This window comes from Sciurus vulgaris (assembly GCF_902686455.1).
Source record: "Sciurus vulgaris genome assembly, chromosome: X".
Classification (NCBI taxonomy): Eukaryota; Metazoa; Chordata; class Mammalia; order Rodentia; family Sciuridae; genus Sciurus; species Sciurus vulgaris.
In genome coordinates this window covers 64836775-64863564 of record NC_136471.1, presented here as the reverse complement: position 1 = coordinate 64863564, position 26790 = coordinate 64836775, and the positions used below count along the sequence as shown (strand labels likewise).

Below are 26790 nucleotides of genomic sequence, written 5' to 3'. Positions count from 1 at the left end.
GATGTATCTGGATACTGTCATGCTAAGAGTAATATATAAGCCACTCCCAAGAAACCAAAAGTCAAATGTTGTCTGTGATATGTGGATGATAACAATGAAAAAAGTGGGGAAGTAGTAGAAGTTCATTGGATTATTCAAAGGGGAATGAAGGGAATGGAATGGGGATAGGAATATGAAATGAATCTGACTCAACCTTCCTCTTACATATATGAATACATCACAGTGACTCTCCACATCATGTATGACCATAAGACTGGATCATAATTCGAATAAGATATTTTACATGTTTGTATTAATAAGTCAAAATATACTCTATTTTTATGTATATCTAGGAAGAACAAATAAAAGTTTAAAAAGGTGTTTTAAAAAAAATCTTTCTGTTTCAAATGTTAATCTTATTGCACTGTTCTCTGAATAATGTGACCTGTAATATCTCTACTTTCTTCAATTTAGAAGGATTTCTTTATAGTCAAATACATGATTTTTTCTCCCCCACTGACAAAATAATTGTACATTTCCTTCTTGAGAAATGGAGGAAACTAATTATACTGATTACATTAGAAGAACCAGTCAATTGCAAGAGATTGAATGATCGAGCCAATTAAAAAATTTTGATTTTTATGACATTTTTGCTAAAACTTAACTGACTAAAATTCTCAAAGATTAAAATTTGACAGAACCCTTCAGAAACAAAGTGGCAGCTTGGTTTCCTTCTGCTAATAAGGAAAAACCAAACCAAATCAAATCCTCTATCTTATACATTACCACTCCCACTATCTTTATTGTACATCAGACCTGTGCCATGTGGGCTATGATAATAATCTTGCCTAGGTTACATTTTAGGGATCTGAAGGCTGCTTTTGCTGAAAAAACAGACTCTTGGGCATACAGATGTCTGATATGTGTCCAACACAAGATGAAAGCCTTGACATCTCTGTCTTCATGTGTCTGTCTACCTTGTAGCCTTAAGCTTTGGACCAAGGACATGTCACTTAAACCAGAAGCCATAAAACTGCCATAGAAGAAGTAAAAGAGGTGGTATTCAAATTCCTGGAAGATCTCTACTTAACCCCAGAAAGACATGAATGTTCCTCCCCATTACTAGCCTCTCTATCTCCCTCATTTACCTATCCCATATTTTTAACTACTCAACTACATGGAGTTCAGCTATTTTGTGAGCAAAGCTCCCACTTCTCCATTCTTTGGTCAATGAATAAATATCTTTCTTTTTTTTTTAAAAAAAAAAAAGAAAAAAGAATCTTTGGGGTAGATGATGGCTCTAAAATAGAAACTAAACTGTTATAAAATCTTTTAAATGAAATTAGAAAAATTTCCAAATATTAGGAATTAGATGGAAAATCAAATACAAGAGGCATATAGAATTCCAGATTGGTGGGACCAAAAGTGATCCTCTCCAAGAATCCTCTTTCAAATATATGAATTGTGGATAGAATTTTAAATGTAGCAAAAGAAAATGGCAGGTCACCTTTAGAGGTAAGCCAATTCAGATTTCAACTGATTTCTCAATCCAGACCATAAAAGCCATGAGGACTCTGAATAATATATCACAAACCCTGAAAGAAAATGAATGCCAACCAAGATTACTGTACCAAGAAAAATTTTCCTTCAGAATTGAAATAAAAATCTGTCCATGATAAGCAGAAACCAAAAGAATTGATAGGCACTATAAAAATATTCAATGAAATATTTCATGCAGAAGAAATAAAAGTAAAAAAATCTTAGCAAATATGAGAAATAGAGACAATTATTTGTATCCTACCAGATAATAATGGAATGGAATTAGAAATCAATGATGAGATAAAAACAGAAACAACTCTAAAACCTTAAGATCAGTGTTTCCTTGAATAATGAATAGATAGCAGAAGAAATCAAAGGAGAAATATAAATTTCTTGGAAATAAATGAGAATAGTGATACAACACAACAAAATCACTAGGATAGTATGAAGGCAGTTTTAAGAGGAAAGTCAAAAGTACTGAGTTCATACATTTGAATAATAGAAACATACCAAATAAGTGATATAATATTATACCATGGAAATCTAGAAAAATAAGAATAAACTAACAATAAAATCTGTAAAAGACAGAAAAATGATTAAATAAGATGCTGAATCAATGAAACTGAGAATGAAAAAGGAATATGAAGGATCAACGAAACAGTGTTTTTTTCTTTGAAAGGATAAATGTGATTGATAAACCCTTTGCCAAACCAAAGAGAGAAGACCCCAATTTTTGAAAAGTGGAGATGAAAAAAGAGCTATAACACAGGCACTAATGAAATGGAGAGGATCATTAAAAAGTATTTTGAAAACATTTATTTCAATAAACTAGAATATCTTGAAGATATTGTTAAATTCCCAGAATATACGATCTTTCAAAATTGAACAATGAGGATATAGAAACTTAAACCAATCAATATCAAGAAACTAAATTGCATGAACTTTGAAGCTTTTCAAGAAAGAAAAGACCAGGATTGAAAAGATTCTGAGCCAAGTTCTACTAAACCCTTAAAAGAAAGCAATTACCAATCCTCCTCAAATAATTCCATAAATAGAAAAAGAGGGAGCACTGTTAAATTCTTTCTATGAAGCCAGTATCACCCTGATACCAAAACTAGACAAAGATATATCAAGGAAAGCAAGCTTTAGGCCAATTTCTTAATGAACAGATTAAAAAATTCTTAATAAAATATTGGCAAATTGCCTTCAAAAGTACATTAAGAAGATAGTGCAATATGATCAAGGGTGTTTCATATCAGGGATGTATGGTTGGTTCACCATATACAAATCAATCAATGTAATTCAGACACATATCACATGATTATCTCAATAGATGCAGAAAAAGCATTTGACAAAGTCCAACACCCATTCATGTTTAAAGCATTAGAGAAATTAAGGATAGAAGGAACTTACCTCAACCCTGCATAAGCTATGTATACAGCAAGCCCAAGACTAACATCATACTAAATGAAGAAATACTGAAAGCATTATCACTAAAAAGAAGAATAAGACAACATGCCCATTCTCACCCCTCCTATTGAACATAGTTCTTTAAACTAATCATAGCAATCAAGCAAGAGAAGAAAATTAAATTGATCCAAATAGAAAAAGAAGTCAAATTGTCTGTTTTCAGATGACATGTTCTTATATTTAGAAGACCCACAATAACTCCATCAGAAGACCTCTAGAACTGATAAGGAAATTTAATAAAGTTGTAGGATACAGCATCAATACACATAATTTAATTGTTTTCCTATACTCCAATAGTGAATCTGATATAAAAGAAATTAGTTAAACTATTGCACTCACAAAAATTAAAAAAAAAAACTATGCTTGGAAACAAATCTTCCAAAAGAGTTGAATGACCAGTATAATAAAAAGTATAGAACCCTGAAAAAATAAATTGAAGAAGCTTAAAAAAGGGAAAGACCTCCCATGTCCTTGGAGAGAAAGATTTAATATTGCCAAAATGGCCGTACTACCAAAAGTTTTATACAGATTCAATACTATCCCCATAAAAATACCAATGACATTCTTCACAGAATTAGAAAAAACACTCTATAATTCATTTGGAGGAATACAAAACCAAGAATAGTCAAAGCAACCCTCAACAAAAAGAGCAATGTTCTAAGTATCACAATACGTGATTTCAAATTAGCTACAGAGTTATAGTAAGAAAAATAGCACAGTACAAGCATCAAAACAGACAAGACTAATGAAATATAATGAAAAAAAAGAGAAAATCACATAGATTTGATTATCTGATACATGATAAAATGCCGAAAACATACATTAGAGAAAAGATAGCCTTCTTATCAAATGGTGCTGATAAAACTTGATATCCATATGCATAATAATTAAGCAAGATTCTTCTCTTTTGCACTATACACCAGTCAAATCAAATGGTATCAAAGACTTGGGAATTAGACCAGAAATTCTGCAAATGCTAGAAAAAAACTGGGGCCCAAAACTCTAACATATGGACACAGGTATTGAGTTGCTTATCAAGACTCCTAAAGTACAAAAAAAAAAAAAAAAAAACCAAAATTGAGAAGTGGAGCAACATCAATATAAAAAGTTTCTGCATAACAAGGGAACCAAGAGACTGAAAGGGGAACAAATACAATGGGAGAAGATCTTTGCCAAATGCTCCTTAGACAGCAGATTATTATCCAGAATATATAATAACTCAAAACATTTAACAACAAAAAAATCTCAAACAATCCAATTAATGGGATAAAGAACTAGAGAGATGTTTACCAAAAGTAGAAATACAATTAGTCAATAAATATAAAAAATTTCAACACCTCTAGATATTAAGTGTAAATCTAAATTACATTGAGATTTTATCTCACTCTAGTCAGAAGAGCAATCATCAAGAATACAAATTATAATAAGTGTTGGGAAGGATGAAGGGAAAATTACATTCATGCATTGTTGTGGCACTGTAAATTAATGCAACCACTCTGGAAAACAATATGGAAATTCCTTAAAATAATTGGAATGGAACCACCACATAACTCAGGTATAACACTTCTGGGTAAATATCCAAATATTCTAAAACCAACATATTATAGAGATTCAAACACATCTGGTTATAGCAGCACAAGTCAAAATAGCCAAGCTATGGAACCAGCTTAGGTACCTGTCAATAGATGACTGGGTGAAGAAACTGTGGTATATATACTCAAGAGAGTATTACTCAGTTATAAAGAAGAAAGAAAATATGGCACTTGGTGTTAAAGGGATGGACCTGGAGACCATAATGCTAAGTGAAATAAGCCAGATTCAGAATGACAAAAGTGGAATATTTTCTTTGATATACAACAGCTAGACCAAAATAAAGGGAAAGAAAGAAAAGGTGGGACTTCCATGAAAACAAAAGAGATATCAGTGGATTAGAGGAAGGGGATTGAGGGGAAAGGACGATGGATGAGAAAAGGAAAAAAATGGTGGAATGAATCTAACATAACTTTCCTATGTATACATAAATATATGTACCACAGTGAATCTCACCATTATGCATATCCACAAGGCATTAATTTTTTAAAAAGCTATAAATAAATAGCAGAACAAGCAGTAGAGGGAAGGGAACAAGGTGAGGTGGAAATGGAGGGATTGGGAAGTAGTGTGGAGTGAATTAGAGCAAATGATATTATATGTTTATACAATTATGTTAACATGAACCCTAACATTACATGGAACTAAAAGAAACTAAGAAGAACCCTTCAGATGTTATGTATAATAACTCATAAAAATAATAACAATCAATCCCTTGTGATAAGGGAATTTTACTATTTATTTTTATTCATGTAAATATCCTGAGTGCAATAATGTACTATAATACATATAAATTTGTAAGATATTACATATGACACAAGCCGCATAAAAGTACCTGTGGTCTCTATATCATTTCTTTCAATGTAAACTAAAACTTTAGTTAAGTGACAATTTTAACTTAAAAAGGATCTTTTCTAGACTCATGTGCCCTTGAAAAGAATGTTAATTCTGCTGATATGGAATGGAATGTTCTTTGTATTACTATTTTGTGTATTTAGTCTAAAGTATAGTTTACAACTGTCATTTCCTTTTGATTTTCTGCATGGATGGTATGTGCATTTTTGGCAGTCAGGTATTAAATTCTCCTACATTTTTGTATTATAATCTCTCTCCAGTTCTATTAATATTAGCTTCAAATTATTTTGTGCTCTGATGGTACATATATACACATATATTTAATTTTTTATTTGTTCTTCAGATTTACATGACAGGAGAATGTATTCTGACATATTATACATGCATGGAGTATATCTTCCCATTCTTGTGGTTGTACATGATGTGGAGTTACAGTGGTATTTGTACATGAATGAACAGTTACATTGGTCATTAATATAAAATTATAGGAGATTAATGTCCAAATCATTATATCATCTTTCCTATTCCCATTACCTCTCCCTTCCCTTCAATCCCCTCTGTCTTGTATTATTCCCTTTCCCCCTCTTATTGTGTGTTAACATCCCAATATCAGAGAGAATATTCAGCTTTTGGTTTTGGGGAATTGGATTATTTCCCATAGCATGATATTCTGTAGTTCCATCCATTTACCAGCAAATGCCATAATTTCATTCTCCTTTGTGGCTAAGTGATATTTCATTATCTATATGTACCACATTTTCTTTGTCAAATATTCTGTTGAAGGGTACCTAGGGTGCTTCCATAGCTTAATTATTGTGAATTGAGTTGATAAATATTGATTTTGCTGTATCCCTATAAGCTGAGAATTGAGATAGCTGTGTCAAATGGTGGTTCCACTCCAAGTTTTCTGAGGAATCTGCATATTGCTTTCCAGAATGGTTACAAGAACATGTAGTCCCACCAGCATTGTATGAGTGTACCTTTTGCCCCCACATCCTTGCCAACACTTATTGTTACTTGTATTCTTGATAATTTCCATTCTTACTAGAGTGAGATGAAATCTCAGTGTACTTTTAATTTTCATTTCTCTAATTGCTAGAGTTGTTGAACATTTATCATATATTCATTGACCAATTGCATTTCCTCTTCCATGAAGTGTCTGTTCAACTCCTTTACCCATTTATTGATTGGGTTATTTGGGTTTTTCTGGTATCTTTTGTTCTTTTGTATCTGGAGATTAATGCTCTATCTGAAGTACAGGTGGCAAGGATTTTATCCCATCCTTTAGGCTCTCTTCATGGTCTGTATTGGCTTCTTGCTGTGAAGAAGCATTTGAGTTTGATACTATCCCATACTAGGTTCCTGATTTTAGTTCTTGGACTTTAGGTGTCTTGCTAGAAATTTCATTCCTAAAACTGATTTCATGGAGTTTGGAGCCGATATATTTTTCTGGTAGGTGCAGGGTTTCTGTTCTAATCCCTAGATCTTTGATCCACTTTGTGTTGTGTTTTGTGCAGGGTGAGAGATAGGAGTTAAATTTCATTCTGCTACATATGGATTTCCAGTTTTCCCAGCACCACTTGTTGAAGAGGCTATCTTTTCTCCAATATATGTTTATGGCAGCTTTGTCTAAGATGAGATAATGGTATTTATGTGTTTGCTTCTGTGTCTTCTATTCTGTACCATTGGTCTCCGTGCCTGTTTTGATGACAATATCATGATGTTTTAAGTACAATACCTCTGTAGTATAACTTAAGGTCTGGTATTTTGATGCCACCTACTTCACTTTTCTCATGGAAGATTGCATATGTTATTCTGGACCTCTTATTTTTCAAAATGAATTTCTTTACTGCTTTTTCTGTTCCTATGAAGAACATCATTGGAATTTTAATGTGAATTGCATTAAATCTGTGTAGCACTTTTGGTAGAATGACTACTTTGACAATATTAATTCTGCCAACTCTAGAACATGGGAGACCTTTCCATCTTCTAAGACCTCCTTCAATTTCTTTCTTCAGTGTTCTTTAGTTTTCATTGTAGAGGTATTCTTCTTCTTTTGTTAAATTTATTTCCAAATTTCTTTGAGGGTACTATGAATGCAATAGTTTTCCTTATTTCTCTTTTAGTTGATTCATCACTGAAGTATAGGAATGCGATTGATTTATGGGTGTTAATTTTATATCCTCCTACTTTGTTGAATTCATTTATGAGTTCTATAAGCTTTTTCATGCATTTATTTGGATCTTATAAATATAGAATCATATCATAGGGATAGTTTGAGTTCTTCTTTTCCTATTCATACCCATTTAATGTCTTTATTTGCTCTGGATACGGTTTCCAGGATTAAGTTAAATAAAAGTAGTGGAAGAGGGCATTATTGTCATCTTCCAGTTTTTCAGGGGAATGCTTTCAACTTTTCTCCATTTAGAATGATATTGGTTTTGTGTTTAAACTATATGGTTTTTAAAATGTTGAGGTGTGTGCCTACTATCCCTAGTTTTTCTAGTGTTTTGAACATGAATACATGCTGCATTTTGTCAAATGCTTTTTCTGCATCTTTTGAGATAATCATTTGATTCTTTTCTTATTGATGTTGCGAATTACATTTATTGATTTCTGCATGCTGAACCAACCTTGCATCCCTGGAATGAAATCTACTTGATCATGGTGTACTATCTTTTTGATATGCTTTCCTGTGTGATTTGTCAAAATTTTATTAAGCATTTTGCATCTATGTTTATCAGAGATGTTGGTCTGAATTTTTCTTTCCTTTATGTTTCTTTATCTGGTTTTGGTACCAGGGTGATACTAGATTCATAGAATGAGACTGGAAGGTTCCCCTCCTTTTCTATTCCATGAAATAATTTGAGAAGGATTGGTATTAGTTATTCCTTGAAGGTCTGGTAGAACTTTGCTGAGAATCAGTCTGGTCCTGGGCTTTAATTTGTAAGTAGGATTTTGATGACATCTTACATTTCAGTGCTTGGTGTTAATCTGTTAAAATTTTCTTTGTCCTTCTGGTTCAATTTGGTCAGGTCATATGTCTCTAGATACTTGTCAACCTCTACAAGATTGTCTACTTTATTGGAGTATACATTTTCAAAATAATTTTTTATTATCATCTCTATTTCACTAGTGTCTGTTGTGATATTTCCTTATTCTTTTTTTTTTTTTTTTTTTGCTTTGAAGGGAAAATTTTATTTCAACATAAAAATGTGTGTAATAGCCCTCTTAGGCCCTCCAGAATTAGAATTTTTAAAATGTATTTTATTTTGGGTCAAAGCCTGTCACCAACAAGGTGCTATATCTTCTTTTTCTTGATGAATTTTTGTAATTTGAGATTTTTCTCTCTTTGTTTACTTGGAATGGGTTCATCAATTTTATTTATATTTTCCAAAGAACCAACTTTTTGTTACAATTTCATTGATTTCTGCTCTGATTTTAATTATTTCTTGTCTTCCACTGCTGTTGGTGGTTTTTTTTTTTTTTTTTTTTTTTTTCTTTTTTTCCCCCTTGGGCTTTGAAGTGTAATGTTAGATTATTTATTTGGTGACTTTCTATTCTTTTAAAGAATGAGCTCGATGCAATGAAGTTTCCTCTTAGAACTGCATTAATAATGTCCCAGGAATTTTGATACATTTTGTCACTATTCTCATTTATGTCTATTTTTTAATTTCATCCTGGATTTCTTCTACTCTCTATTTTTCATTTAATAGAATATTATTTAGTCTCCACGAGTTAGAGTAGCTTCTATTTTTTGATTTTATCATTGATTTCAAATTTTATTCCATATGATTTGTTAGAATTCAGTGTAGAATCTCTATGTTTATGCATTGCTTTGTGTTTTAAGATATCGTCAATTTTAGAGAAGCATCCATGAGCTCCTCAGTAGAAACTGTATCCAGTCATTGATGGATGAAAAATTCTTTATATGTCTTTTAAGTCTAAATTACTAATTGTATTTTTTTAATTCTATAGCTTCTTTATTTAGTTTTTGTTTGGAGCATCTGTCCAGTGGTGAGAAAGGTGTGTTACTGTCACCCAGCCGTATTGTGTTGTGGTCCATTTGATTTTTGAAATTGAGAAGGATTTATTCCATGTATGTAGATGCTCTATTGTTTGGGGAATAAATATTTATGATTGTTTTGTCTTCTTGATGTATAATTCCTTTAATCAGTATGAAATGTCCTTCTTTGCCATTCTGATTATCTTTGGCTTGATGTCCACTTTATTCGAAATGAGGGTAAGAATCTCAACTTGTTTGTGAGATTCATGTGAATGATATTTTTTTCCCATCTTTTACTTTCAGTCTGTGGATGTCTTTGCTTATGAGGTGAGTCTCTTGGAGAAAGAATATTGTTGCATTTTGTTTTTTAATCCAATGCGCCAGTCTAAGTCTTTTGATTGATGAGTTTAGGCCATTTACTTTCAGTGTTACAGTGAGAAATGATTGTTATTCTGTTATTTGATTTATTTCTGGTTTTAATTTGAATTATTTTCTTCTTTTATTGAATATTCTTTTAGTGTATTTCTTCCCTTTGCTGATTTTCACTTCTATTTTTCATTTCTTCTTCATGAAACATTTTATTGAGAATGTTTTGTAGTTCAAGCTTTCTAGGTGTGAATTCTTTAAACTTCTGTTCATCATGGAAGTTTCTAACTTCATCATCAATTCTGAAGCTCAATTTTTCTGGCTACAGTATCTTTGGCTGGCATCCATTTTTTTTTTCAAAACTTGGTGTATATTATTCCCAGACCTCCTCACTTTGAGTGCCTGGATTGAGAAATCAATTGTGATCCAGACTGGTTTCCCTCTATATATGACCTTCTGTTTTTTCCAACAGTTTTTAAAATTCTATTTTTTTTTTCTGTATGTTAAACATTTTGTAATAATATGCCTTGGCATGCCTTGGCATATGCTGTTGTAATTTTGTGTATTTAGAATACTGTAAGACTCCTGTATTTGATTTTCCATTTCATTCCTTAAGTTTGGGACATTTTTAGATATTATTTCATTAAAAAGATTTTGCATTCCTTTGATTTGTATCTTTATTTGTGACTTTATCTATCCTGATAAATTTTAAATTTAGCATTTTCATGTTATCTCATGTTTCTTGTATGTTCTGCCCATGGTCTCTTAACATCTTTTCTTCAATGGTCAGCTCTCCTTTCAATATTATGTATTTTGTGTTCATTGCCTGAAACTCTGCTTTCCAAGTGATCTAGTCTGCTGGTGGTGCTTTCCATTGAATTTTTAATTTGGTTTATTGATTTCTTCATTTTAAGAATTTCTGCTTGATTTTTTTTCAGAATCTCTCTCTTTACTGAAGTGATCTTTCATTTCCTGTATTTTCTCTCTGATTTCAATCCTTACATGATCTTTTAACTTGCAGATCAGTTTAACTATTTACATTATAATCTCCTTCTTTGACAGTTTTTTTCCACTGTGATGTCAATGGATTCTATTATTGAAGTATCTCAGTTTGTTTGGGGTGATTTTTTCCCTTGCTTTTTCATGTTGTTTGTGTGCCTGTCATTTATCAGTATTGTTATGAGACATTGGAGTGTCGACCCTGTGGACTTATAGTGTCCCTGAGTATTTCTAGTACTTCACCATTTAGGTGGAGACAAATAATAATGGCATCCAGTGCAAACAATATACAGCACTAAACCAAGTAATTCCTGTTATGATGTCTACAATGTTAATTGTCAAAATAAGTGGAAATTATATGATCACTTATTGACTATTATAACAAAAGTAATTTTGCAAAATGGTTTACAACTCTGAATGTTGGATAAGTAGAGAATAGAAGTGATGTAGATTGTAGTGATTATGAGGGAGGAGAAGAGAAGATAGAAGCAAAAATTAAAGGAAGAGTGAAAGAGAATTGTAGATATTGACTGTTAGCAGAAGAACAGTGAGAAAGAGAATCAAGTGAATCAGATAAGTGAGAGAAAAAATGCATAAAGTAAAAATTTAAAAAATAAAAAAAGAAATAAGAATACAAAATAAAACTGAAATATACTAATCAAACATCCTAATCCTCAAAAAACCGATCTATGAAAAATAACTTTCATCAAAAATGTAGAAATCAGAAAAAAACATGAATGTGTGAATGTGTAAATATCCACAAATCATTAAGGCCACAGTTAAATAGAGAAAAGAAACAAGAAAAACAACGTCAACTAGAACAAAAAAACAACAACAAAAATGTTCATGATAAAATGTTAACGAATTGTTTCTGTTGAGATTTAAAAGATTCTCAGCTTCCTTTCCCAGCAATTTTAGATGTGGTTGTCTGGATCATGGTTCTTGCTGCACCCTCAGGGTGGGGTTGCTCCAGTGAGAGAGGTAATCCCGTAAACAGAACTCCTCTAGGCAGAGTTTAGGTTTGGAATACTCAAGGTTCTTCACTGAATACCAATTGGTCTGGAGATTTTTTGTTTTGGTTTTACCATGAGGCTTACATAAAATATCATATTTATAGCAGGCTATTTTAAGCTGATAATTACTTAAATTGATTAAAAAATCTCTATAATTTTCTTCATTGCACATTTTATTTTTTGATGTCACCATTTATATCTTTACATTTTGCATATTCATTAACAAATTGTTGCTATTATTATTTCTAAGTGTTTTTGCTTTTAATCTTCATTGTAAAGATATATTATTTACATTTCATGATGACAGGATTAAAGCATTGTGAATTTGATTGTGTGTTTAATTTTACCACTGAGTTTTGTACTTTCAGATGATTTGTGTAACTAGTATACTTTAAGTTTGAGAAACTTCTTTTAGTATTTATTACAATATAGGACTTGTACTGCTGACATTGCTTAGCTTTTTGTTTTTAAATCTAGGAAAGTTCTTATCTCTCCATTATGATGGAGAGATTTTCTAGGTTCAATATTATTGGTTAGCAATTTTCCCCCTTTAGCACTTTTAATATATTACTATATTCTGTATGGTGTCTAAGATTCTTGCTGAGATATCTGCTGTTAGCCTTATTGAAACTCCCTTGCATGTTTGTATTGTCTTTTTTGTCTTACTGATTTCAGGTCTAGTCTTTTGCTTAGATTTTTGAAAATTTGATTATGTCTTGGTGTAGTCTTTTTTATATTGAATCTGATTGGAGATTATTAACCTTTCAGTACCTGAATTGCTATACCTTTATCCACGTTTATGGAGTTTTATATTATTTCTTTAAATACGACTTCTATCCTTTGATTTTTTTCTTCTCCTTCAATTCCTAAAACAGGAAAATTGCATTTTTAATGACTGCATAAATTCTATGAGCTTGTTTTAATTTCTTTTCATTCCACTCTCATTTTTGGCTATATATTTTCAAATAACCTATTCTTATGTTCACAAATTATTTGTTGTACTTATTCAATTCTATTGTTGATGCTTTCTATTATATTTTAAAATATTTATTCATTGTATTTTTCAGCTCTAGAATTGGTTTGTCTTTTAAAATATAATCTTAACCTCTCTATTACATTTCTTGTTCAGTCCATTTATTATTGCTTTGGTCATATCACTGAGTTGTTTCTCTGCATATAATTGAGGTTCTCTGAGCTTCCACAGCAATTATTTTTAATTACTTTCAGGCTATGTATACATCTCCATCTGTTCAGCATCAGTTACTTCTGTTTCATTTTGTTTCTTGGGTAGTGTCATTTTCCCTTTACTGATCTTTATCCTTGTGTCATATGTTTGCTTCTGCCCATTTGAAGAAGTATGGACCCCAGTCACTGAAGACCATCTTTGTCTTTCAAAACCCAGTAAGCCCATCTGGAGATTCTCGGCTGTTTTTTTTTTTTTTTTCAGCATTTTCTGGAGTGGACTTGCTGCTGGAGTCCTTGGGAAGGCCAATCTAATTTCTGGGCCAATTAGTGGGTGGGACTTGCAACCGAGTCATTGGAGATGGAGAAACCTGGATCCCCTTTGAACTGTTGATTGGTTTCATGTGGAGGTAACTTAGAAGCTTGGGTTCATAAGAACAGACCAAGACTATAATTGAAAGGGTTGGCTTAAAGCTGGTGTTCCTGGGTGCTGACCTGTTATGGGGGTGGACTTTGAAGCTGAGTCTATGAGAGCCATCCAGGTGTTAGGATCAACTGGAATGGGCATGGGTATGAGTCCATATAGACTTCTCTCATATTGGAACAGATCTGGGACGTAAGTATATTAGAGCAGGCATAGATCATTGGACACCATGGTCCTGCCTGGAGATTTGGTCTGCAAGGATGGTTCTGGAGCCTTGGCCCAATTGGCCTGACCTGGTACTATACTGTGGTGGCCCTCATCTTTGGTCTGTTGGAGCAAGCTTTGACTCTGTGTCTGTTGAAATGTATGTCTGCGTGTGCTAACCTGGAAGTTAGGATTTCATGGACTTTCCTGGCATTTGATAGGCCTTATGCAAACCTAATACCAGAAGCCAAAGATACTGATCTGGTGCTCAGGTAAACTTGAAGCCTGGGGCTGTGTTATTTAGCTTGGTGACTGAAATTCATTCTGTAGACCTGCAGTCTAGAGTGTGAGATTGTTCCTGGAACTGGGTTTTACTGGAACCGGTCCAGTGTTGGGGTCTGCATCAAAGTCTTCCACTCATTTTCCTGTCCTTCCTACATGTGCAGGGTATCTCTCTCCATGCTATGCTGATTGGGATTAGGAAAGGGGTGGCATAGTTAATGTAAAAATGACCTTCCTATTATCTTTAATATATCATTTCCTATTTCTATGCTACATCTAAATGCTGTACTCTCTCATCTTGTTTCTTATTTATTGTGAAACCATATTCTTACATAGTTTTTCAAACTGATATTAGTGTAGGGGTATGAGCACTGATTAGTCCTAATGTTTTATTAATTCTTTTTGATATATTTAAAGAACTAGCTTTGGTCTTAATTGATTTTATCTATTTTTGAAACACTGTTTTGTCTCTGTCCTAATCTTTAATCATTATTTTCCTCCTTATTCTAGTTTTAGATTTCATTTATTCTCTCTTTTTCTGATTCATCAAAGTATGAATTTTGGTTGTTGATTTTAGATCTTTCCTTTGTTTACATAGATATTAATAGTTATACATTGTCTCCTGACCACTATTTTCACTGCATCCCATAAATTTAGGTGTTTTGTGGCTTAGTTTTTATTTTTTTGTATTTTCTAATTTATCTTGTGATGTTTTTCTTTGAACCACTATTTCCTTAAAAATACATTGTCTATTTTACACATATTTGTGAATTTTCAAGCTTTCCAATTGCTACTGATTTCTAGTTTTACTCCATTGTGTTCAAATAATATGACTTTTATAAATACATATTTTGAAACTTTATTATGTCTTGTTTGTGACTTAACATGTAATCTATCCTAGAGAATACTCTATATACACTTGAGAAAAAATCGTATTCTGCTATACTTTTGCAAAGAGCTCTGTGCATGTCTTTTAGATCTTGTTGGTTTATGTTGTTGGTCAAGATTTCTATTTCTTACTGATCTTCTACATAGGAATTCTATCCATTATTCAGCATGGTGAAGTGAAATATTCAGCAATTATGTTTAAACTCTTATCCCTTCTAGTTGTTCAATATTTGATTCTCTATTGGAGCTCTCAAGATTTTTTTTTTGCTTTTTGTGTTCCACAGTTTTAAAGATGAGCATTTGAATATTATAATGTGATTACTCTTGAAATTTCCTTCCCCCAAGGCTTGCTTTCTTTTAACTGTTTGCTTTTTGAAGGCTATAATAATCTTTTTACTGATTTCTTGAAGTTATTATTCAAAGATGAATACCTTGTCATATACATTCATTTATGTCCCTATTCCTTATCTTGTGTTCATTTAGTGAGCATATTCTTGAAAAACAGAAGTTACAAAAATATACTGCGGTCTTTGTAGACTGGTTTCTCCAACACTTAGCCATGCATGCACCCAAACTAGGGATCAGCCAATGGTGAAAATTCAATCTTCTTAGGTCTTTTCTTCCTCTGAGCTTGTGCATGAGCTATTAAATATCCTCATATATATGGGTGCTTTTGAATATCCTAATTTCCCCAAGCATTTCTCCCCAGATTAAGCTCCCAGACCAGAGGATTTTTTATTAGGGAATTATGGTTATATATAATGTTGAAGTTTGTTTCGACATAATCATACAAACACAGAATATAATTTAAATTAATTCAATATCAGTATTTTCCCTTTTGCTCTCTCCTCCCTCCCATCTCCCCTCTTCCTCTACTCTAATGGTCTTCCTTATATTTATACATAGGTATTTTTATTAGTACTTTAGAGGTATATATAAAGATGAAATTCACTGTGCTATATTCATATATGTACATAGCATAGTTTGGTCAATTTCCTTTCACTGGTCTTTTTACCATCTCTCCTCCTTACCCTGTAATCCCATTCCTCTATTATATGAATCTCTTTTCTGTTTTCATCAGATTACTTTCTGCTTTTTTCTGCTTATTTTGGCCTGGCTTCTGTATATGACCGAAAAATTCCAACCCTTGATTTTTTGAATCTGGCTAATTCCATTTAGTGTGATGTTCTGCAGTTCCACCCATTTACCAACAAAGGTCATAATTTATTTCTTCTTTATGGCTGAGTAAAACTCTATTGTGTTTATGTTCTATATTTTCTTTATCTATTCATTTATTAATGGGTATCTGGGTTGGTTCCATAACTTGGCTATTTCAAATTCTGCTGCTTTAAAAATGATTTGACTGTATCATTATGGTATTTGGTATGCTGATTTGAGTTCTCTTGGAAAAATACCAAAGAATTGGATAAATGGGCTTTATGGTAGATCCATTGCTAAGTTTTTGAGGAATCTCCTTCCAGAGTGGTTGTACTAATGTGCAGTTGCACAAACAATGTATGAGTGTATTTTTCCCCCACATCTCCACCAGCATTTATTTTTATTTTTATTCTTGATAATTGCCATTCTGATTTCAGTGAGATGAAATCTCAAACTAGTTTTGATTTGCAATTTCCTAATTGCTAGAGGTGTTAAACATTTTACCATATATTTGTTGATCAGGCCTTAGGAATTTTTTTTATTATTTCTTTTTGATTATAAATAGCACTAGGATTCATTTTGAAACAATTTTAAAAATTGTGGAATATAAATTACTCTAAACAGTCTAGTATTTCCCCCTTCCTATCCTTCTCCCTCTCCATTTCCTTCCCTCTACTCTACTGATTTTTCAGTTATTTATACACACACACACACACACACATCACACACACACACGGTTAATATTTAATTTCATATTTTCAACCATAGTATTTTGCCTCTGCTATCTGTAGATTGCTCATTCTGTTTGCAATACTTTAGAGTAATTGTTGTTTTCTAGCCTATTTCAAAGTTAGGAAAATTCAATAGGTGTGCCTCATAACAGTCCTTCAGAAAGTTTTGAGTAGACAAACACTATAATTTTTTGAATAAAGTTGGCCTTGTTGCCTTGGGAACTTCAAACCAGGTTCCACCCTGGGAATGTGTACTTCCCTATTTAATAATGCTATTTTTCTAGACCAGGGGTAGGACAAATGCAAGTAAAAATACCAATAAAGCTTTCCTTCCATTTTGAAGTGGCCTTTTCATTGATTCAGTGTTTGTTTGTTTTCTGTAACCTTTGTCTACTTTGTAGCATTCTGACAGTTTCTGGTTTTGTTTTGACATTTCTTGAGGAGAAGCAAGAGTTTGGAGTTTCCTAATGTGCCATTTTTCTGATGTCACTCTTACGGTTCAATTTAAATCTTTATATCAACCATCTAAAAACATTTCTATGGTTAGCATATACATATTAGTCTATTCTGCTGCTCTGTACTTCCAATATTAGGTGCATTTTGAGATGACTTTGTGTTAATTTGGTCTTCTACATTTTTCTGGTGCTGTGGGGAATTCAGTTAAACTTTCACTGTACTATGTGAGATTATTTTCCAGGGCTTGGCAAACTGCTCTTTTTTGGTGGGGAAAGATATTCCCAGTACCATAGGGAAATAAATGCCGTACTAATCAGTCTTTATCACTGTGACCAAAGTACTAGACAGGAACAATTTAGAGAAGGAAATAGTTTCCTTTGGCTCAAAATATCAGAGGTTCATTCTATACTGGGCTGACTTCATTTCTCTTGGCCTAAGGTGAGGCATAACATCTTCATGGAAATTTGTGATGGAAGAGTCCAGCTCCATTCGTAGCCGCAAGGAAGAAGAGATGGGGGAAGAGCTCAATGGAAAGGTAATCCCACTGTATTCCCCAATTGACCCACTTCCTCCAGTCATGCCCCACCTGCCTACAGTTACTACCCAGTCAATCCATTCAACTAGAATGCACTGATTATTTTATAATTCTAGTAATCCAATCATTTCTTTCTTTCTTCCTTTTTTTTTTTTTTTTGCGGTGCTGGGGATCGAACCCAGGGCCCTTTGCTTGCAAGGCAAGCACTTTACCAACTTAGCTATCTCCCCAGCCCATCCAATCATTTCATCTCTGAATATTCCTGTATTAACACAGAAACTTTTGGAGGACACCTCATATCCAAAACGGAGCTGATGTACTGTGTTTTAGATTATAATTTATGGTGGGTCCCTTTTGCAGTACCAAGAAACCTAAACACCTTAGTGTTTCCCAGTGAAAATGTGGAGTTTCAGGTCTGGCTGAAGAAAGAATTATCTTTGGATAATTACTGTTTGGTTTCAAATTGATCCCCATTTCTGATTCTGCCATGTGTGCCTACATTTCTTAAAGGGATCACCTTTTATATAATTAAGGAATGAACCTATCAAGGCAAACTCCCGTTATATTGGGGGTCAATAAATGCCAGATCCAGATCATTTTTCTTCTATTCTGTATGGCATGTAATACTCCTGCCATCGTGTTGTTTCTCCAATCCTGGGACAACAGACAATTTCTCCTCTCTCTTACTATTTTTTCAGTGTTCTCCTTTGATAGCCTCCTGTGTTATTTACACTTTTACATAGCAGAAGGGATCAGAGAAAAATGAATCTACATCATATTTTAAAGACAAGAATTCTCTTCTATCTATTTTTATCAGCTGAAATTGAATGACTGATACATTATAATCTATTAACACAGACAGATAAAAATCTAGGAAAGAGCATTGTTGAAGAATTGCTAGGTTGATTCTTATCATATAATTGTATAGTGGAGTAGTTAAGAATATAAAATTCAGAGATGGATAGCCTAGGATAGAATCTGAATTATACTTCTTAGTAACTCTGAATTTGAACAAATTATTGAATTTCTCTGAGCAATGTTTTCCTCATCCACAGAATGGAGATAATAAGTATAACACTACTGCTGTGGAGATTAAATAAATTTATGGACATAAGACATCTGACATTTGAAACATTCATTTCTTTCAAATATGCTAAACAATTTCCTAGAAAGTAAGTTTTTTCAGTGAACAATATAAACTTTGACACTGCTCTCATGGAGTCTATATCATTATGGTGTTGACAATAAGTAGATTAACAAGATCAATTTATGAAGGGATAAATTCTATGAAGAAAATTAAACAGTTATGAGACAGAAAGTGATTTCCAGAATGGGAAAGAAAATTAAATTAGATCCACATATTTAGAGAATGTATTTTCTAAGAGGCAACTTTCAAGCTTAATCTTGAATTTTAATGAAAAAAAAAAACAGAATAAGCACTCCAAAAAGAAATAGCATAGAGTTTAAAGTTCTTAGAGTAATAATTAGGTGAATCAATTAACTAACATAAAAAAGGAAGCCAGTGTCACCACAGTATTCTATATGCAAGTGTGCTGGTGGAAAAAGGGAAAATGGAGGCTTGGGTCAAAAAAGTATCTTAAGAAGACCAGGGCCTGATTATGTAGGAATTTATTTTTCATCATGAGATATTTGGATTTTATCTTAAGTGCAAATGATGGACCTTGGGTTTTAGGAGGGGGTTATGTAGTCAGATTCATATTTTAGAAATATAATTCAGGTGGTTGCCTAAATGATTGACTGGCAGAGAGAGTAGACAGGAGTAAGAGCAGAGCTGGTTGCACTGGTGCACACCTATAATCCCAGCAGGATCAGGAGGCTGATCAGGAGGATGGGCAAGCTTAAAGTCAGCCTCAGCAACTTAGCATGACCTTAAGGAACTTAGTGAGGCCCTGTCTCAAAATAAAAAATAAGAATGGGGATGGATGTGGCTCAGTGGATAAGCATCCCTGTTTTAATCCCAAAACAAAATAAAGCTGAAAAAAGAGTAAAAGCAGAAACAGGGAACCTATTTGTCACTAATTACTGTATTTGAGTAATAGTAAGTCATAACTGCAATTAAATGAATAGAGAAGCAGAGAATAAAAGAAGTAGATATATATGAGATATTTTAAAGGTAGATTTAATAGGATTTTCTGATTAATTTGATATGAGATAGATATAATGTTTTCTCCTGAGCAAATGAATGGGTGATAAATGGCTGGACATAGTATATATTGAAATAGGAAATGGTGATGTCTGACAAGAGACACCACCACCATCAAGAGGGTTTTTTTGTTGTTGTTGTTTTGGTTTGTTTCGTTTTTTGTTTTTGTTTTTGTTTTTGTACCAGGGATTGAACCCAGGGGCCTTGTAATGCTTAATTTGAATTGTCAACTTGATTGAATTAAGAGATGCCAATGATTACGAGGCTTCTGGTGTGTCAATTGAGGGCATGTCTAGGAATGATTTTAATGCGGGGTAGTGAACTGAAATGGAAACCCTCCCTAAGCCTGGGCAGCATCACCCAGTAGGATGGAATAAAAGTTGGAAGAACAAGGAAGCAGATGTAGATGCAAGCTCAATTCTTCTTGAATTGGTTCATGATTGCTGCTTTGATCGTCTGATGATATTGGACTGTTGCTTCCTCACTCTTTGAAAGCGGACTCTGCCAGTGATTCTCCAGGTAGTTTCCAGAAGCTTTGGGCTCAGATTAGGGTAGCACTGTTAATCTTTCTTATTCTGGGGCTTCCACATCTTGTACTGCATAGCCGCTGGTTCTTCCAGCTCTGCAAATGCAGGTGGCCATTGTGGACTATCCAGCTTCTGGTCATGTAAGCCAATCTAATAAATCCCCTTTTTATGATCATACTTCATGTTGACTCTGTTCCTCTAGAGAACCCTGACTAATAAAGGTGCTTAACCACTGGACCATGTCCTCAGCCCTTTTTATATTATATTTAGATATAGGGTCTTTCTTAAGGCCTTGTGAAGTTGTTGAGGATGCCTTTGAACTGGCAATCCTCCTGCCTCAGCATCTGAGCTGCTGTGATTTATGTGAGAGATAATGATGGCTTGGATATTAGTGATGGAGGTTGATACAAATAGAAAGAGATAAGATCAATGATGGAGGTAGCATTGATAGGACTTGCTAAGTTTAGATCAAGCTAAGGTGTGTCAAAATGCCTTTTTAAAATTCTGAGCTAAAAGAGTTTACTATGCAGTCCCTAAGGTTTCACAAACTGATGATTCTCCATAACAAATTATTTTTCAATCTAGATTGGTCAAAATGTGAACAGCTTTACTTTTATAATTATCACTTATATGATAATATTACTCTATATTTTTAGTAACAAGAAAGTAAACTCTAACAATAATTTTATGTATTGCATCGATATTCAAAAAGAAAATTTCTTAAAGTTCAGGAAGTCAATGAAATATCTTAGAAGAGATTACCATGAGGCATTTAATTTACATATGCTAGACATGATATACTTAACTATCAAAACTATGAAACATTTTAACTAGAAAATAATTTTTTTAGATCTGGAATGGAAAGGTGGAGGAAGCTCATTATCCCCTGTTTGTTTTGTCATCAACATAGCTTAGAAGTTCTTAATGAATAGGTTTATAGGTATTGTTTGAATATTCTTTGGATTAGTTATTTTTTAATGAGTCCTACATGTATAGGAATCCATTACAGAACTATGTTTTCAGAAATACATTTTTAAATTTCTTGTATGTTCATGGAAGACCTCACAGCTTTCTGCTTGACCCAAGTGCTAAATACAATGATATATGTGGTAGACAATCAATGGAACTTGAATACCTGTCTCAACTATTTAACTTTATTATTTTCCCAGCATAGACAGAAAAAGTATTTTGGAGAAAAGTATAGAATCTAGTGAAAACCAAAAAATAATTATCACATCTTCATAAAACATAGTGAACCAAGATGATAAAAATCCCTAGTTTTTTTGGTATTTTTGTTCCTATGTGTATGTGTATGTGTGTGAGAAATTCATTTATATATGATGGCATCTTCTTGGAGGGGAGGATATACAGTTGGGTCTGTTGGAAAGTGCAGGGGATGCTATCATATACCACTCAGATTACCATTACTCTCATCATGAAGAAATCATTGATCCAGGTTCTGGAAGTGTTAATTTCTGGAAATAATCCTTTTAGTTCCTTTCTTAGATTTCTAGGCATGAAGAGAACAAAGATGTCCAGGGACAGTCCATCCCAATAACTCTTTTGTGTTAATTAGAGTATCACATTTATATATGTCATTTGGCTTTGTTTTGACAAAATCATACATGTAAGGAATTTTATTTTAGTTCACATTCCTTCTTTTTTTTCCCATTTTTAATCCCGTGTTCTTCCTCCTCTATTCTACTAAACTTCCTTTCTTTTACATATACATAAAGGTGAAATTCCCTTTGGTACCAGTATACATGAATATAACATGATTTTGTATAATTAATTCAATTTATCTTCCCATTTTCCTTCCTTCCTTCTCACTCTCATTCTCCTTCTGTTCCAGTTATCTTCCCTGTATCTTTATGATATTTCATCCCCTCCCCAACTGCCTTCTTTCCTTTGTTCTGCTCTAGCTTTCATATATGACAGAAAACATTCAATCCTTGATTATCTGAGTCTGGCTTATTTCACTTGGCATGATTTTCTCCATTTCCATTTATTTATCAACAAATGTCATTATTTAATTCCTTTTTATGACTGAGGAAAACTCCATTTTGTATATATAATATTTTTCTTAATCCATTCATCTAGACAGGCTTCCGTGTGGGATTATAAAGGTCCAGTATGCTTGTCCTAATTTAAACTGCTCTTGCTGCAGAATTCCCCATAGTCTCTGTGAAACTTTTGCTGAAATTGCAAGACACTCCAGTTTCTCCTTCTGCCAGGGCATATTGCTTCATTTCCCTATGGTAATAATCCTGAGAGTACTCTTAGGAAATGTCCTTCAGATGAATCTCTATCTATGTGTTGGCTACCCAGGATAAGCAACCTGTGGGAGACACATTTCTTCATGTAAAAAAGCAAATATTTGAAACAATGATATCTCTTGAACTTGGACTTAGTAAAAAGAAAAAACAGCAAAAAAAAAAAAAAGAAAAAGAAAAACAGCAGTAATGTTAGTTACTTTAAATGAACTTCAAAAAAATTTTATTTTATATTAGTATTCCCATCATGGGGATGAAGAGAATGAAGTTAAGAGAGGTTAAATAAATATTTCCAAGGTGATACAATTAATCAAATCTGGACTTTTAATTAAGATCTGTTTGATAATAAAGCCTAAATACTACCTCTATTCTAGTATCCCCATTTGAAGCACTTTTGTCTGTTAGATGTTGTTATGAATCCAATTATGGTGTTATGATCACCTTGATACTATAAAAATCATATTGCATTGGGAGTACAGGAAAGATAGTAGGAGGAGATATAGGCAATGCTGCATACACATTTTTCATATTGAAATAAAATAGTCATATTTATATAAGTAAGTTCTTATAAAGAATCTTACTGAAATCTATTCTTCATTTATAATCATTATGGGTAGAATTGGGTTACCATAAGTTAGGATGAAGCAAAAACAGATTTCATCTACCCAGAGTTTCATAGGGTGCTTGAACTTGCTAATACCTTGACATCAGACATCTAGCTTCCAGAAGTGTGACAAAATTAATTTCTGTTGTTTAAAGATACTCAGTTTGTGGTACTTTGTTAAAGAAGCCACAGAAAAGAATATCAAGATACACAATGGAGATAGTATTTTTTCAATTAATGGTTTTGTTAAAACTAGATATTCACATGCCAAAAAAAAAAAGAAAAAGAAAAAGAAATGGGGATTCTGTCTTACACCACTCAGAAAAATGAGACAGAATATAGACTTAAATGCAACATTGAAAAGTATAAAAGTCCCTGAAGAAAACATAGGAAAATTCTCCTTCACATTGATCTAGATAATGATTCTTTTTGATATTATAACAAAAGCACAGGCAAAAAGGCAAAAAAAAAATAAGTTGGACAGTGCTAAATTATAAAGGTTTTGCACAGCAAAGGAAACAACAAACGAAATGACAAACTACAGAATGGAAGAAGATATTCTCAGACCATATGTCTGATAAAGGATTAATACGCAGTATGTATAAGGAACTCATACAACTCAATAGTAAAACATATTCAATTAAAATGGGCAAATGAAAAAGTTGACCTTATAATTATAGTGAGTACAATGGTGGTTACCAGACATTGAGGTGGTTAGATGGAAGAGGTGATGGGAAAGTGTTAGTGAAGGGATAAATATTTGTAGTTACATAGGAGGAATCAATTTCAGGCAGTCTATTATTGTACAGAAGGTACCTCTAGTTAGTGACCACATACTGTATTCTTGAAAACTGCAGAAACTGGCTCTTCTGTGCTCTTACAACAAAAAGAACTATTTGGTAATAAACTAGACTTAACAAACCTGCAGCATATATATAATTCAAAACATCATGTTGAACAATGATAAAAGCATTCAATGCTACTTATCAATATGAAAAATAAATTTTAAAAATGGGCAAAGGGCCCAAGTAGAAATTTTTTCAAGGCAGTGATACAAATGGCCAGCAGGGACATGAAAGGGTTCTCCATATTGCTAATCATCAGGGAAATGTAAATCAAAACCAAAATGATATATGCCATTATACCTGTTAGAAATGACTAAATTATGTACATATATGAATATACCACAGTGAATTTCATGTGTATATGTGTGTGTGTGTGTGTGTGTGTGATCAGTTAAGAAACAATAAATGAAGAAAGAGCAGTAGAATAGAGGAGGTGAAGCAGGAAAAGGGAGGAAGCAAGGGAATGAGGAAAAATTGAGGACTGTAATGAAGCAAATTACATATATGAATATGTCAAAATGAAACCTATTATTATGTACAAGTATAATGCACCAAAACCCATTATTTTTTAATTAAAAAAGAGATTACAAGTGATTCCAAAGATTTGGAGAAAGGGGAAGACTTGTAACTCGTTGGTAGGAATATAAATTGATACAGTTATTATAGAAAACATTTAAGTTTCTCAAAAAAATTAAAATACAACTATCATATGATCCATTTCTGGGCATATATCTAATGGAATAAAATCAGTAATTTGAAGGAAATCTGCACTCCCAGGTTCACTGGTGCATTTTTACAATTGCTGAGACATGGATGCAACCTGTGGAAATGGATAGATAAATGAATAAGGGAAATGTGGTGTGTATATGTAAAATATGTATATGTATATGTAAAATACACACACATATATAATGAAATATTAAGTAGCCACAAGTGGAGAAAACTCTGCCACTTGCGACAACATGAACATAGAGGGAATAATGCTAAGTGAAATAAGTTGAACAGAAGAAAATACTGTATTATCTCACATATGAAATATAAAATACGTTGAAATTACAAAAACAATATAATGATGGTTGTCAGGAGCTGGGGGTACAAAAATGGGTGTTTTGATCAAAGATAGAATATTTCAGTTACAATGTGAAAAAGTCCTAGGGATAAATGTCTAGCATGGTAATTGTAGTTAACAATGTACACAAAATTTGTCTGGAGAGTAAATCTTTTTTTTTTTTTTTTTATTGTAAACAAATGGGATACATGTTGTTTCTCTGTTTGTACATGGCGTAAAGGCATACCATTTGTGTAATCATAAATTTACATAGAGCAATGTTGTTTGATTCATTCTGTTATTTTTTCCCTTCCCCCCACCCCTCCCACCCCTCTTTACCCTCTATACAGTAGTTCCTTCCTCCATACTTGCCCCCCTCCCTAACCCTAACTCTAACCCTTCCCTCCCCCCCATTATGTGTCATCCTCCACTTATCTTTTAAATCAATTTATTTTAACAGATGCATAAAACATAAGAATTGTACATATTCATAAGGTACCATATAATGTGTTGATATTTTTGTATGTTATGTAATGTTTAGATCAGTTTAAACATTGCTATCTCCTCAAACATTTATCATTTCTTATAGTACATTTTTTCAAAAATGTTTTCTTCCATCTTTTTGAAATGTACAGGGCATTATTTGTAACTATAGTTACCATATGGTGCAATAGCAAACTAAAGGTTCTTGCTTCTACCTAACCATAACTTAGTACCAAAATTGATAAACCTGTTCCCATCTCTCCCTCACTCCTGATTCTCCCTATCCTCTGATAACCACCTTTCTGCTCTCAATATTTTTAGATTCCACATATGAGTGAACTCATATGGTACTTGCCTTTGTATGACTGACTTATTTTACTTAGCACAATGATCTCCAGTTTTATCCATGTTGTTGCAAATTTCAGGATTTCTTTCTTGTTCATGACTGAATAGTATTCCATTGTGTATATGTACCACAATTTTTATCCATTCACTAGTTGATGTACACTTAGGTTGTTTCCATTTTCTGGCTATTTTAAATGGGGCTGTAATGATTCAGGAAGTGCAGATGTGTTTCAGACATACTGATTTATTTTTTAATATACTCCCAGTATAAGAGCAGATTTTTAATGTTCTCACCACATGGAAAAAAAGGTAACTAGGTAGAGTGGTACATGTGCTAACCTACTTCAAAGCTGATATCAAATTATCATATTTAGTACATTAAATCTGTATAAATTTACAACTCAATTATACTAAAATAAGGCAGTAGAAAGAGTTTGATGATGATAAATTTGATGATCACTAGTAAATATTATATCCTTATTGTTTCAATCTGAATTTTCATGGTTATTACATTCATTTCCAGTGCCTTTTTTTAAACCTCTTTTGTGCTATGTAGACACACTTAATATTGTTAAAGGTTGGGATACCCTAGGGAAATTACAGAGTATTTCAAAATCCTATATTTTATCTCTGTTAAAACACAGAGCTATAAACTTTGAATATTGTTATCAATAGATTAAGAAATGTCATATGAAGTTTGTAAATATTACAAGGAAATAAAAAGACAGTGTGCCCCTTTCTACTCAAACTCACAAAAGATTCCATTTTAGTTGTCATTCAATTTGAGTATGACTAGAAATACCAGGAAAGGCACATTTACTTAA

At 32.9% G+C, this 26790-nt stretch overlaps 1 long non-coding RNA gene across 1 annotated transcript in view; it reads right to left on the bottom strand.

The window, feature by feature from the left end:
- LOC306650813 overlaps positions 1 to 2633 on the bottom strand; it is a 422453-nt gene extending 419820 nt beyond the window's left edge. Inside the window, exon 1 of the long non-coding RNA XR_013761039.1 lies at positions 2589 to 2633. This is a non-coding gene — a long non-coding RNA (uncharacterized lncRNA). The remainder of the gene's footprint in view (positions 1 to 2588) is intronic.
- Between the last annotated feature and the right edge of the window lie 24157 nt (positions 2634 to 26790).